At 40.2% G+C, this 12,591-nt stretch overlaps 1 pseudogene; it reads right to left on the reverse strand.

Moving 5' to 3' along the window:
• Positions 1–438: 438 nt before the first annotated feature.
• LOC136879432 (U5 spliceosomal RNA) lies at positions 439–526 on the reverse strand (annotated as a pseudogene).
• Between the last annotated feature and the right edge of the window lie 12,065 nt (positions 527–12,591).

The raw sequence follows: 12,591 nt of genomic DNA on the forward strand, positions 1-12,591 counted from the left end.
AATAAAAGAGGTGAACAGACACACTAAGGACCGCGAAGGATGAATGGGATATATTTATTATCGATCTTTCTAGTTTCTAAAATTTCTAATTTTCTGTCATTCAACTTTTGTACAATTTTTGTAAATATTTATTTGTGTTATCATAGGTAAACTTCAACACTTTGTTGGACATTATCTTTATATCCAGCTATCTTTACATACTAATGAATAAATACTTTTGACTCCTGTAAATCCCCACTTATATGATACGTTCCGCTTGGTCATTTATGATTCCTGGAATGTCTTTTGCCCTTCCTGGAACCTGTTTCTGCCTTAAAGTACCGATGCATGTCCTTCCACATTTCACTAAAATCCATATGAGTCATAGGATATTTAGAGTGAAAGTATATCAGTGGTGATTGACTGTAACATTATGTAGATTCCTTCATATCTGCTCTCTTTTATCATAGATCAATTTTACTACTCCTGCACGGAAATCTTTAGTAAAAGGCGAAAGATGTATACAATTTGAGGGGAAACAGACCGTGAACGATCTGTGCTATATAAATTAGCTCTTGGATCATGTGATAATGCAACGAATGCTTTGAATATTGATATTGTTTCTTTTAGGACTCTGAAGGTATTCATTACTACGTCTCCACCGTACTGGAGTGCTGATCGTATCGTGGAATTTTGTAAAAAGTACAATGTGGATATGACAATAATATGTTCTTCACTATATATGATAGATCGGAAAGAGATGAAGGATGGTCTTCGTCGTCTGAACAATTCCACGTCCAATATTACCCTTAGGATATTTACTACTCAAGACTGGAATGACCTGGTAAGTTCACTATACGCATACTATGGTGGTGGTGATGGATGTTGATACTTCTTCTTCTTCTTTTTCCGTATGTTCCCATTGACATAATAATTTCTGGATTCCTTCTCTGGCATATTGCATTCATCCTTTACAGTTCTCAGTGTGTCTCTTCATCTCTTTTATTCGATTTTCAGTGAAATAATTTAATAAGCAGTTATCCGTTAATGGAAACTGTGAGAAAATGTTCAGATGTACATTGCAAGCTTTTCAGGCTGTCGTTAACGCTAATTATAACATTTTTCGTTCTATAAGAACATCCTAAAATTTGAACGAATAAGATGAAAAGTGTCATTGTTTGTTTATTAGTGTGTACTTCTTTTACAAGTATGTTACAGTGTTACACGTGTTTTCGACAGACTGAAATGCGTTAAAGTTACAGTAACTGAGTCGACGCTGGAAAGTGTGGCTTCCTTCTTAACAAAACGTTCAGAGATGATCACTGTGTGTTACACCATGATGATAATAATAATAATAGAAACAATAATACGTAATCATTATCAAAGCAATTTATTGTGGCAAAGTTGGGGCGCGTGGCCCTCTCTTACACTCAACCACTTGACATATAAATTAGCACGTAATTTAAAATATTAATTTTACAATATTATAATTTTATAATACCGAAATTTTACAATTTAACCTACAATAACATAACAACTGGGATGACCTAACCGAAACATATTTAAACTTTTACAACCTAATGTATATAATACTTGGGGTCTGTCATCAATGACACGGGAAGCTGTGATAAAGAGGTAAAAAGACGTATTGTCTTAGGTCGTGCTGCAATGGTTAAACTTACTAAGATCTGGTAGAACCGGGCAATATCAAAAGCCACGAAGATGCGCTTGGTAGAATCACTAGTGTTCTCAGTCTTTTTGTACGGCTGTGAGACCTGGACCTTGAATGCTAAAGACAAAAAACGCATTGATGCCTTTGAGATGTGGTGTTGGCGGAGAATACTACATGTATCCTGGACAGAAAGAAGAACTAATGTTTCCATTCTGGACGAACTCTGCATCAAGAAACGCCTATCTTCCCGTGTGAGTGAGCGTTACCTCCAATTCCTTGGCCACATTCTAAGACGAGACGCAGAGAACTTGGAAAAGGTAATTTTACAAGGCAAAATTGAAGGCAGTAGACCACGAGGAAGAACAGCAAGCAGATGGACAGATCAGGCAAAGAAGATCACTGGGCTACCACTTCAGATCATATTAACGAAATGTGAAAACCGCTCGGAAATGATGGAGTTATGAGGTCACGACGCTCAGTAATGAGCACAACGACTAATGATGATGTATATAATATAACAACTGCATCCAACAACACGTTACAATAAACAGCCATATTCAGTCTCATTCATGCATTCCATTCACACACAAGAAGCCTGGAAATGCTTAGAAGATGACGTTGGCAGATGGTTTTAAACTTTGTATTAGATACTTTGTCCCTAATGTCGTCGGGGAGTTCATTCGTACAGCGGGTCACAAGACTTATCAAAATCTTCCCCTCCAAGGAAATCGTTTGTAAGAGGTGAAGGATGTATACGATTTGAAGGGTAAACAGACCGTGAACAATCTGTTGTAAGTTGTGGTTCGATGTAGAGGAATTTCTAGCGGACAGGCTGACCGGGTAAGCGAACTAAGGTAGCGAAATCTGGAGGACAGGTACAGAAGAGTGTTTTCACAAAGCACTTGATTCATCAAGGTAGTCACATGGAGTCTACGTCTGTTGTTCAGTCGTAACCAAGATAACTTTCTATAAAAAAGGAATACGTGTGCATGTGGAGGTATGTTGAATGTTTACCTGATACATGCGTTTTGGGCACGTTGCAACTTCATGCCTTGTTCATTATTTGTATTAATAAAAACTGTTTCGCAGTATTCGAGAAGTGGAAATAAAAGTGACTGAATGAGCTTTATTTTCTAAGACAAAGTTAAAAACCCTCTTCCAGCGTCATCTTAAACATTTTAAAACCGCTTCAGTGGGTGCAGGATTTGATATATATTTTTTTTGCACACATGCTGCGACCAGTTTAATGTTTCTCTTATAGCCACACCAAGATCATAACTGATTCACAGTATAGAATAACGGTATTGTTTAGTGCTCCAGGAGGAATATCGTACTGTTTTAATGTGTTCAAATGTTTCGAAGTGCCGATGATTATTGCTTATATTTGCAGGGGATTTATTGTTAGATTTTTACTCCATGCATAATTACTTAGAAGACTTAAATCTGCGTTAACTTGTCTTACAGCAATCTGAATTTTATCAGTTCTTGTGTGGTATTACATCTGCAGATCATCAGCAAAAGGATGATACTTGCAGTGTGTAATCGATCGATATGGCGACATCGTGTATGTAAAATGGAAATAGCAATGGTCCAAGTACAGACCCTTGGAGGACGCACACGGGTTTGTTAAGCCACTCAGATCTGTTATTGTTTACATTGACACACTGACAGCGATTCGTGAGGTACGAACTGAAATACGTTATTGCCATCTGGCTGAAATTTAGCCTGTCCAATTTCGAAAGTAGCAGTTGAGGAACAACTATTTCAAAAGCACTATAAATATCAAATAAAACCTGTACAATCACCTGTCGAATGTCCATTGCGTGTCGAATGTCATCATTTACTTTCGGTAAGTCATTCGCTGTGCTGTGTCTTTTCTGGATACCAGATTGGTAGGGCTCAAAGCTGCGAGTAGTTAGTCAAAAAAGCAAGGATTTGTTCGTGTTCCAAGCCTTCTAGTACTTTGGAAGTGTGGGAGAATGGACACAGGGCTATAGTAAAAAATGAAAAATAAAAATTCACAGCATGTTTCCAGCCATTCGACCGGAATGGAATGAATGAAGCCCCGATCTAGCGACTAGAATAGGAATTGTGCCGGCTGCCGAAGCCTGTCGCACTCATCTGGGGCAATGCTTAATGACTGACAGATGAAATGAAATTCCATTGGCGAGTGTTGATGGAATGAGAGATGACAGGGAAAACCGGAGTTCTCGGAGTAGAACCTGTCCCGCCTCAGCTTTGTCCAGCACAAATCTGATGGTAAAGTAGGTAGATTCTTATAAGGAATGGGAATGATGATACCATACTTCCACGCAGTTGGCAATACTTCTTGTACGAGGCACTGATTAAATAAATGCGTCAGAATAGGAAATATTGCACCAATGACGGTTCTTATAAAAGATAAATGTGTGTCATCATTACCCAGACCATCTGACTTCAGGAAATAAATTACACGCTTCACATCGTTCACAATAACATTTTTGAATGTATTTTTTTTTCTTATTTACTCGGGAATGAATATCTTTTACGTTAATATCATCAGCAGAAGTTTGGTTATCATCTGAATTATTATCTATCTATCTATAATATTATAAAAGGAAGTGTTTGTCTGTCTGTCTGTCTGTCTGTGTGTCTGTGCGCGATACCCAGCAAAATCTACAGCACGTAGAGATCTGAAATTTTGAACATAGGTACATGGAAAGGGGTCCGAATGCACCTCGAAGCCGGAATTTTCATTTTCGCTTTCGTTGGTGAGTTATGAACGAAAAACCATCGGAAAACGTGCATTGGGATATGACAATCCAACGTGCTGTCACCAAGATTAAATGCATAGAGTCGCTGTCGCTAGGCAACGTACATAAGATAGGTAGAGAACACAATATTCAAGGAGCCATTTTACGTCCAGGACGTAGGAAGCTGATTTTGGTCTTATATGGTGTGAGGGCATATGACGGTGTTGATGATGATTCGTCCGTCGGTTCGGGACGTTAAGTCTTGAGCTATTCGAGAGCAGTGGGCTATGTGCCGGCGGCGGGTTTCATCCTCTTCATTCCTGCTATCATATATCATGTCATTCATTTCTTTCAACAAGCAACTTTTACAAGAATTACCCGATGTTCTACACAGTTACAAGTCTATCGACTACACAGCAGAGCTTCGAAAGACTTGGAGTCACCTGGAGTACCCTCGAACATCTTAGAGCGGACGATTGTGGCACCAATTATCCTTCTTAAGAATAAGAATCCTGCCCTCTGCAATGAACACGACTCTGAAACTGATGACTAATATTATTGAAGCCCTTCTCATGATTAGGCATGCCACGAGCGAAGTAATATTCATTCCTCGGATTCGAATAAGTTCTTCGGATATACAGTTTAAGTTTAGATTTCTGCAGTGTTCAAAATAAAATTTCTCTATGTAATAATAAAGCAAGCATATTCTTCTTCTTACTATATATAAAATGGATGTATGCATGTATGTGTGTGTGTAAATAACACATCTCTTCCTAAACCACTGGAGCAATTTCATCCAAACTTGGTACACTTATGACTTACTATCTGGAGACGAGCACTGGGGGTGGGGGGATTAAGCCATCCGTAGCTCCCTTAGGAGTGGGGGTCGGGGGGGGGGCAAGGTATAAAAATAATCAAAAAAGTGCCGAATCCAAAGTTTTCGGGGTCGCTGAGATGAACAGTGACACTCCCCATTTTTCAAATGTCAAAGTTCAGCTTCCTTTTGCAAGGGGGTGAGGGGGAGTGATATATAAAATTAAACGGAAATAATGTCGAATACATAGTTTTCGGGGGTCGCCGAAATGAATTGTATACTCTGGATTTTTAGTGTCAGGATACAAACAACGTGGGGGTAAGAAAGCCCAGAAACCCGTAGGGGCGCGGGGGGGGCGAGGGGGTCAGATAAATAAATTAACGAAAATAATGTCGAATTCATACTTTTGGGGGTCGCTGAGATGAACAGTGACACTCCGGATTTTTTTTTTAAAGTTCAAGTTCAACCCCCTTTGGGGTGGGGGCGAGGGGAGTGATATATAACATTAAAAGAAACTAGTGTCGAATACATAGTTTTTGGGCTCGTCGGGGTGAATTGTACACTCCGGATTTTTAGTATCAGGAGACAAACCACGTGGGGGTAAGACAGACCAGGAACTCTTAGTGGCAGGGGGGGGGGGCGAGGGGGCTGAGATATAAAAATCATCGAAAATAGTGTCGAATCCATACTTTTCGGGGTCGCTGAGTCCAAGTTCAGGCCCCTTCGTGGTGGGGGGCGATGGGAGAGTGATATATAGAAATGATAATGATATATAGAAATAATAGTGTCGAATACATAGTCGCTGAGGTGAATAGTGACACTCCGGAATTTTTAGTATCAGGAGACAAACCACATGGGGGTAAAACACCCCAGGAACCCTTAGGGGCGGCGGGGGGGGGGCAACGGGACTGAGATATTCAAATCATCGAAAGTAGTGTCGAATCCATACTTTTCGGGGTCGCTGAGTTGAATAGTAACATTCCGGATGTATAAAGTCTAACTTCAGCCCCCTTTGGCATAGGGGGTGAGAAAGGGTGAAAAAATAAATTGTTAGAAATGACCGAGATAATGGACGTGTGTATGTTCCAGTATGACTTTCAAGTATGACTTACTACCTGGAAAACGTACTGTGGGAGTAGGACGCCCCTAGAACCACTAGGGAAGCGGATAAAATATTATCCACACTAATAAATGGAAGTCTGTTTGGCGCGATCTATATGTACTATATATATGTATATATATAAATTAAGGCATAAAAATGAAAACAGACGTAAATTAGAGAGACCGTTCTAGGCATTTTAGAAATGTAAAACTTTGTACCAGACAACCTGATGACTTCAGGATCCCTAGAAAAATCTCAAATTCTCATCATTCTCTGAGGGATACATGCTGGGAGTTTCAAACCTGCATAAGAACACAGTCGGTGATATTTATCCAGAACCTACAGCTTAAAGGTTTCCTTAAAGTCCTGATGTTTAACCCACTCAACCATATCAAGATCGCAGCACAATCTCCCAGACAAGTTAGAAAATTGAAATTTGGCAAAATTATAGCTTTTAGCATGTAACCGACGGAAAATTTACGAGATGTTTAAAAATTTTATTTTTTACCCCCGAAAAATATCGAAATATGGAGGCAATTTTTAATGACGGTGCAGTCCTTCCTTTCGATGTATTTCGTGGCTAAACGGTAAGTCGTATCACAAAACGGATGGCACAATCTCCGTTCAATTTGGAGTGATCTACAACTTCTGTCCTATGACATTTTGTCGTATCTCTATCCCTTATACATTAAATTTTTCTCTATTTCTGGATTTACCTAAATTTTGCACTTTGTACACGTACAATTGATGGTTTAATTCATTTATAGGAAAGATGGGATCATCAAATTCTACACGAATATTGGCCCACCCAGTAGACATATGTGAGCCAAATTCTATGTTTGAAGCTGTCGCATAAGTATCTGAAAAGTAAGGCACTGTGTGGAAATCTTACACAAATTTCACCCCATTCAACGTTTCTAAAACATAATGAATTGTGGTCACAACTCCACAACTCGCACATTACATTGGAAACATCGTCTGCGGACATCTCTATGCTTTTTCTCGGATAACGCCAATTTACATGCAATTTAAAAGTTATTTTTAACTTCATGTACAGTAATTTACTTCGATATCCGTATACAATCTGGAATACCGTAGCGAAGCCCGGGTACAATTGCTAGTAATATTATAAAAGGAAGTGTTTGTCTGTCTGTGTGTCTGTGCACGATGCCCAGCAAAATCTACAGCACGTAGAGATCTGAAATTTTGAACATAGGTACATGGAAATGGGTCCGAATGCACCTCGAAGCCGGAATTTTCATTTTCGCTTTCGTTGGTGAGTTATGAACGAAAAACCATCGGAAAACGTGCATTGGGATATGACAATCCAACGTGCTGTCACCAAGATTAAATGCATAGAGTCGCTGTCGCTAGACAACGTACATAAGATAGGTAGAGAACACAATATTCAAGGAGCCATTTTACGTCGAGGACGTAGGAAGCTGATTTTGGTCTTATATGGTGTGAGGGCATATGACGGTGTTGATGATGATTCGTCCGTCGGATCGGGACGTGAAGTCTTGAGCTATTCGAGAGGAGTGGCATATGTGCCGGCGCCGGGTTTCATCCTCTTCATTCTTGCTATCATATATCATGTCATTCATTTCTTTCAACAAGCAACTTTTACAAGAATTACCCGATGTTCTACACAGTTACAAGTCTATCGACTACACGGCAGAGCTTCGAAAGACTTGGAGTCACCTGGAGTACCCTCGAACATCTTAGAGCGGACGATTGTGGCACCAATTATCCTTCTTAAGAATAAGAATCCTGCCCTCTGCAATGAATACGACTCTGAAACTGATGACTAATATTATTGAAGCCATTCTCATGGTTGGGCATGCCGCGAGCGAAGTAATATTCATTCCTCGGATTCGAATAATTTCTTCGGATATACAGTTTAAGTTTAGATCTCTGCAGGTTTCAAAATAAAATTTCTCTATGTAATAATAAAGCAAGCATAATCTTCTTCTTCTTCTTACTATATATAAAAATGGATGCATGCATGTATGTGTGTGTGTAAATGACACATCTCCTCCTAAACCACTGGAGCAATTCCATCCGAACTTGGTACACTTATGACTTACTATCTGGAGACGAGCACTGGGGGGGATTAAGCCATCCGTAGCTCCCTTAGGGGTGGGGGTCAGGGGGGGCAAGGTATAAAAATAATCAAAAAAGTGCCGAATCCAAAGTTTTCGGGGTCGCTGAGATGAACAGTGACACTCCCCATTTTTCAAATGTCAAAGTTCAGCTCCCTCTTGCATGGGGGGTGAGGGGGGAGTGATATATAAAATTAAACGAAAATAATGTCGAATACATAGTTTTCGGGGGTCGCCGAAATGAATTGTATACTCTGGATTTTTAGTGTCAGGAGACAAACAATGTGGGGGTAAGAAAGCCCAGGAACCCTTAGGGGCGGGGGGGGGGCGAGGGGGTCAGATAAACAAATTAACGAAAATAATGTCGAATCCATACTTTTGGGGGTCGCTGAGATGAATAGTGACACTCCGGATTTTATTTTAAAGTTCAAGTTCAACCTCCTTTGGGGTGGGGGCGAGGGGAGTGATATATAACATTAGAAGAAAATAGTGTCGAATACATAGTTTTACGGCTCGCCGGGGTGAATTGTACACTCCGGATTTTTAGTATCAGGAGACAAACCACGTGGAGGTAAGACAGACCAGGAACCCTTAGGGCAGGGAGGCGAGGGGGCTGAGATATAAAAATCATCGAAAAAAGTGTCGAATCCATACTTTTCGGGGTCGCTGAGATGAACAGTGACACTCCGGAATTTTTTAAAGTCCAAGTTCAGGCCCCTTCGTGGTGGGGAGCGATGGGAGAGTGATATATAGAAATAATAGTGTCGAATACATAGTCGCTGAGGTGAATAGTGACACTCCGGAATTTTTAGTATCAGGAGACAAACCACATGGGGGTAAAAGACCCCAGGAACCCTTAGGGGTGGCAGGGGGGGGGGCAAGGGGACTGAGATATTCAAATCATCGAAAGTAGTGTCGACTTTTCGGGGTCGCTGAGATGAATAGTAACATTCCGATTTTTTAAAACTCAAAGTTTAGCCCCCTTTAGGGTGGGGGAAGGGGGAGTGAGATAATAGTAATCGAATATACTGCCGATTACATAGTTTTCCGGGTCGCTGAGATTAATAGTAACATTCCTGATGTTTAAAGTCTAACTTCAGCCCCCTTTGGCATAGGGGGTGAGAAAGGGTGAAAAAGTAAATTGTTAGAAATGACCGAGATAATGGACGTGTGTATGTTCCAGTATCACTTTCAAGTATGACTTACTACCTGGAAAACGTACTGTGGGAGTAGGACGCCCCTAGAACCACTAGGGAAGCGGATAAAATGATATCCACACTAATAAATGGAAGTCTTTTTGGCGCGATCTATATGTACTATATATATGTATATATATAAATTAAGGCATAAAAATGAAAACAGACGTAAATTAGTGAGGCCATTCTAGGCATTTTAGAAATGTAAAACTTTGTACCAGACAACCTGATGACTTCAGGATCCCTAGAAAAATCTCAAATTCTCATCATTCTCTGAGGGGTACATGCTGGGAGTTTCAAACCTGCATAAGAACACAGTCGGTGATATTTATCCAGAACCTACAGCTTAAAAGTCTCCTTAAAGTCTTGATGTTTAACCCACTCCCCCATATCAAGATCGCAGCACAATCTCCCAGACAAGTTAGAAAATTGAAATTTGGCAAAATTATAGCTTTTAGCATGTAACCAAAGGAAAATTTACGGGATGTTTAAAAATTTTATTTTTAACCCCCGAAAAATATCGAAATATGAGGCAATTTTTAATGACGGTGCAGTCCTTCCTTTCGACGTATTTCGTGGCTAAACGGTAAGTCGTATCACAAAACGGATGGCTCAATCTCCGTTCAATTTGGAGTGATCTACAACTTCTGTCCTATGACCTTTTGTCGTATCTCTATCCCTTATACATTAAATTTTTCTCTATTTCTGTGTTTACCTAAATTTTGCACTTTGTACACGTACAATTGATGGTTTGATTCACTTATAGGAAAGATGGGATCATCAAATTCTACACGAATAGACATATGTGAGCCAAATTCTATGTTTGAAGCTGTCGCATAAGTATTTGAAAAGTAATGCCCTGTGTGGAAATCTTACACAAATTTCACCCTATTCAACGTTTCTTAAACATAATGAATTGTGTTAGACAAGTGCACCTGTCGTTATCATCACAACTCCACAACTCGCACTTTACATTGGAAACATCGTCTACGGACCTCTCTATGCTTTTTCTCGGATAACGCCAATTTACATGCAACTTAAAAATTATTATTAACTTCATGTACAGTAATTTACTTCGATATCCGTATACAATCTGGAATACCGTAGCGAAGCACGGGTACAATTGCTAGTTATTATATAAATAAAGTTGATCGGGCGAGTTGGCCGTGTGGTTAGGGTTGCGCAGCTGTGAGCCTGCATCCGGGAGGTAGTGAGTTCGAACCACACTGGCGGCAGCCCTGAAGATGATTTTCCGTGGTTTCCCATTTTCACACCAGGCAAATGCTGGGGCTGTACCTTAATTAAGACCACGGCCGCTTCCTTCCTACTCCTAGGCCTTTCCTGTCCTTTTGTCGCCATAAGGCCTATCTGTGTCGGTGCGAAGTAAAGCAAATAGCAAATAAATCAAGTTGCAGCGTGTCCGATGCCTGTAATTTCGTTATTTTGCCCATTTTTGAAACATTTATCCATTTTAGCCCAATTCATGAACATATCAGTGGCTTTTAGCTTTCGTGTCCGTTTGTCTGTTTGGCTCTCTGTTTCTTCCACCATCACGGCGAAATGACTAGAAGGATATCAACCAAACTTAATATTTAGAGTACATGTACTCATCCAGAAGCAGGTTTTGATATGCATATGATTTAAAAATCGCTGCATAGATTGGTGGTTTATGGGAAGACCAAACGAGTTACATATTTGATATTTTCTCATACACTATTGATTTTCTGTCTAATCCGTAGACTTTATGTGAAACGTCCCTTCATTTTAAATCATTTATATTATGCACGTAATTTCGCTTACTCTTCAAATTATGGAGAAAATTACTATATTCCACGGGTCTCATGCTTTGCGTCGAGTGACATACACTCGTAGACCGACAGCGAATCTACCAGTTGCCATGGCAACGTCTCTGGTTGCTTGCCAGCAGACAAGTAACGTAATACCATTTTCGTCATCATCCAACTCGTCGTTGTTCATTGAGCAAAAGGTGTGAGAGACGTCAAGGTGCCACTCTGCGGGATATTTGCTGAATATCGTTGGAGGTTACAATCGTCTTCGAATAGTGCTAAACGTGGCTCTTAATATTTGAACAGTACCGTGGAGTGTGTCCCATTATTTCACACTCTAAAGAATTTTCTGGCATTTGCTGTAATTTTTACTGTATTTCGCTTCAACTTCCGTTTTCTGTTTTAATTTCTTGCCATTGCCTTGGCTCTTTAGGATTAGGTAATGCCGCCATAAGTTATCTTCTTATCTGAATAACCAAAAATCCCTGTGCCTAAATTTCTCTTCTGTTACCACTTTCATAAATTCGTAACTCATATGATCAGAATTTAGTGAGAGACATTTCCTTTTTCCAGTGATATCGCCAATTATGTCGCACAACGTACCGTTAAATGGAACTTACTTAAGAGTCAGTGGGTAGGTTGTGACACTTTTGAAGCTTAGTGATTTTTACTATACCAACTAGAAATCGAGCTACCATTGGAAAATCATCGTTCAAAGCTTAAAATCAACTGCCCTGGGGTGTCCGAGAATGCTGCTGAACTTGAGGTTGGTTAGAATGCGGACATATTTAGGAAGACATGTGGAGAGTGATGCAGATAGCAGGCCAGGTTCAGCTCACGGAGAGAACGTCATCGTAAATCTAGGGCGTCTGATGCTGCTTTTAATAATGGTGATCTACGCCCCAAGTTTTCCGAAGACACCGAGGAACCGGATATTTTGTGCCGCAAGAGCTCGTTTATGTACAGATATATCTACCGATAGGAGCTTTGCAGCCTTGCAGCTTTCCTCAAGCGACATCTCTTCACATGCCATCGAACTGAGGCAGGATCAAATCCACTACCTTGGGGACAGCTCGTCATCTCTCTACAATATATCCCATTTAGCACATAAAGACTGTTTCAGAGCGTGAGGCCAGGCTCTATGCCGACAGACTTAAGAAGATAGACCCAATGACACAAGTAGAAAGGTCATTTCACTTAGACGAGA

Source organism: Anabrus simplex, chromosome 8 (genome assembly GCF_040414725.1).
Source record: "Anabrus simplex isolate iqAnaSimp1 chromosome 8, ASM4041472v1, whole genome shotgun sequence".
Classification (NCBI taxonomy): Eukaryota; Metazoa; Arthropoda; class Insecta; order Orthoptera; family Tettigoniidae; genus Anabrus; species Anabrus simplex.